Source organism: Plectropomus leopardus, unplaced genomic scaffold (genome assembly GCF_008729295.1).
Source record: "Plectropomus leopardus isolate mb unplaced genomic scaffold, YSFRI_Pleo_2.0 unplaced_scaffold12194, whole genome shotgun sequence".
Lineage (NCBI taxonomy): Eukaryota > Metazoa > Chordata > Actinopteri > Perciformes > Serranidae > Plectropomus > Plectropomus leopardus.
The window spans coordinates 1-3,069 of record NW_024612942.1 but is presented as its reverse complement, the minus strand read 5'-3'; the positions used below and the strand labels follow the sequence as shown (position 1 = coordinate 3,069).

The 3,069-nt window shown below is 43.4% G+C and overlaps 1 pseudogene; it reads left to right on the top strand.

Annotated features, from left to right (window-relative positions):
- The first annotated feature begins 1,713 nt into the window (after window positions 1-1,713).
- Window positions 1,714-2,694, top strand: LOC121963704 (annotated as a pseudogene).
- The last annotated feature ends 375 nt before the right edge of the window (window positions 2,695-3,069 follow it).

Here is a 3,069-nt window from a genome sequence, read left to right as displayed (position 1 = left end):
TTGGGTCAAATATGACCTGCTGTCACGCGAGGAGTCATTCACTTTTGTTTGTGTAGCTATAAAATCACTGAGCGAGAGAGAAGTCTTCAAACGAAGCGCGCGATCCATCATCCCGCAAATGTGATGATGTGAAATGATCTCCAACCTTTCAGTGCGCCACGATAAAAAGATCTGGTTTTTAATAGCAATCGACAATAATGTCTTTAAAATCGTCTGAATTAAAGCTTAGTTTCGGTCTTTGAGTTTGAACTCCAGCTTCTAAAAGAATAAGAGCCTCGATCGAACAAGAGGAGCACAAATATCTCCACGTGCGCATCTTCTCCTTTTTTCTCCTCAGGAAGAAAAAACGCAGATATCAAATCAAGACACCAAATCTCCTCCACATCCCGACAGAGAGTCCCGCACACTACTCCGCTCCATCCATCCGTCTTTCCATCCTCCCAGCCTCCCTCCATCCCTCCCGGTCTGTCGCTCGTGCCACCAGATTGCAGTCAAATAAAAGATGAGCGGAGGCGATTGAAGCCTGGATGGATGAAGAAAAGAAACGAGCCCGTGGGTTCACGCTCGGACGCCTCCTTTGTGCCACTTTTTTTTTCCCAGCACATAATAAATAAACCCGCACAAAACGTCCCGACATCTGTCTAAAGCACGTCTGTTTTGTTTTTTGTTTTTTTTTGTCCTAAATATTTTGGGACAGAAAGTCTTATTTAGTAACAAAAATAACTCCTTTAAGGGGGATTTTTTCTTGTCTGATTTGAGAATAAAACCCCTTAATTTAGACATAATATAAAAACCGGAATAACCGGCCTCCTCTGCGTGTTGTAAACATGATCGCGTGATTTATTCAGGTGTCAGCGTCTCCACAACCTTTCGGGTGCATTAACTGTGTCCCTTTATCATGTCCAACTCCCTCCACTTTCCGCCGAATTAATTTGCTCACACATCATTTATACCAAGTCCCTCCCTTCTTGACAGTCGGGCCTAAATACTAGTAAATTAGCACTAATTTATACTGATCTTACTCTGATATTTGCAATAAAGGCGCATGGATTCGGCGCTAATTACACAGACTAAAAGCCTAATGGCCTTGAAAATGAGCCCTGGTTAGAATTATATAAAGTTTGTTGTTTGGTTGACTGGGAAATCAGGGATATTAGAAGAGGTTCACTTGGTCTCCAGGAGGCATTTAGTGTCGGAAAGAGGTCGAAAATAACATTAAAAGAAAAAATAAAAGGAAAGGTCAATGATAATAAATGCGTAAAGACTGTGTGTAAAAAGGCACAATAATGCAGCCATGTGCTTCCTCCTCATATGAATAACTCGCATTCTTGTCCTATGAAAACACAACAGCATGCGCAATTAAACAAATATTGTGGTGATCCAACATTTCTTGAAACGGGTCGAAGCTCACACAGATATTAAATCAGGTTATTTTATTGGATGTAATTTGGAGGAGAAATCAAAGCCAATTACAGGAATGAGGAGGAATGAACTTGTGGATGTGAGAGGATAGAGGGAGGAGGAGGAGGGTGCAGGGGGGTCTAAAGCTGACATACCTCAGGCTTCAGCTCTGATTGGTCCTCGTTTGGAGAAGCTCATGGGTTCATTCCGCCGTTAAGCGCCTCCCCATTTCTCTAAACTACATTATAATGCAACGAACCTCCCTTTTAACCACAAACCGAATTTGCTTTCATTTAGGCTATATATATTTCTTAAATAGGTTAAAGTCATAGGGATTTTTTTTTTGTGGTTGGGAATAGCACTTCGCCCTGGAGCGGTGCGCAATGCTATCTCATGCCGACCTCCTGGATGCTCGCCTCGGTGAGTTATCATCACCAAACTCCGGTCTTCAACTCTACTGTAAGCTGGAGGCACTTCTCATCTTAAATCAAGCTGTGAAAATTGTCAATTTGCTTCCTTATATCATCTTAATGCGACTCGAGTGAGCCAAACTCGCCTAATTCATTGGAAAAGTAATTATTATTATTATATTACTGCGTAATTTGATTTAACAATTTCCTAAGATATCGGTGCGATCGAATTGAATTAAGAGTATTTAAGGAGCAGATTGTAACGTGCATGCTGTGGTTGTGTCTCTCCGAGCTGGTTTAATTTCTATGTGCTTTTAATGCATGTGCAGATTTTGACTCTGAAAGCTCAAATGTTGCTTAATTTGCCTGCAAAATATTGTGCATTGCTTTATTCTAACCATGCTGTTTTTCCCTCCTGTAGCGAAAATGTTGACTGTTGAAATCTCACCCAGCTGTGGTTGTCTGTGCAGGGATGAAGGATGCCGCGGCGGAGCTCTTGGGCCACAGGGAGGCTTTAAAATGCAGGCTCGGCGGAGGAGGACCTGACCCGGGACACTCCGGGGAGCTCGGCCCGGGCCCGGACGGCGTGGAAGGGGCCACGATGCTCCCCGGCGATGATATCAGCAGCGGCGGAGGAGGGTCCAACCCGGGCCAGGTGAACAGCAAGGAGCAGGAGAAGCAGCAGCAGCAGCAACAGCAGCAGAACAACAACCCCAACCAGTCCGGAGGGCAGCAGACCCAGAAACAGAAGCGGCACCGGACCCGCTTCACGCCGGCGCAGCTCAACGAGCTGGAGAGGAGCTTCGCCAAAACGCACTACCCTGATATCTTCATGCGCGAGGAGCTGGCACTGAGGATCGGCCTCACGGAGTCCAGAGTGCAGGTAGGACAGCTGGAGCTTTTTTTTGTCATCAACAGAGGATCACATGAAGCTCGATTTATCATAGAATAAACCACAGGGACTCGCGCGCAAAGCAGCATTAAATACACAAGGACAGAATAAATGCGCGTCTAAATTCAATATAAATAAAGATAAAATAAAACCCTCCTAATAGCCATACTGTAAAAAACAGATTATACAAATTAAATTTCAACAGCAGCAATCTATTCCCTATTTTCTGACTGAAAAAATGAACTTATTTCTTCTCTTATTTAGCATTTTGTTCAAATGGATTTTTTGAAATGCGCCCTTGCGTTTTTATAAATTGACCTTTGCACCGTTAAGTTTTTATATATTTCTTAAAATCATTGTTAAAAA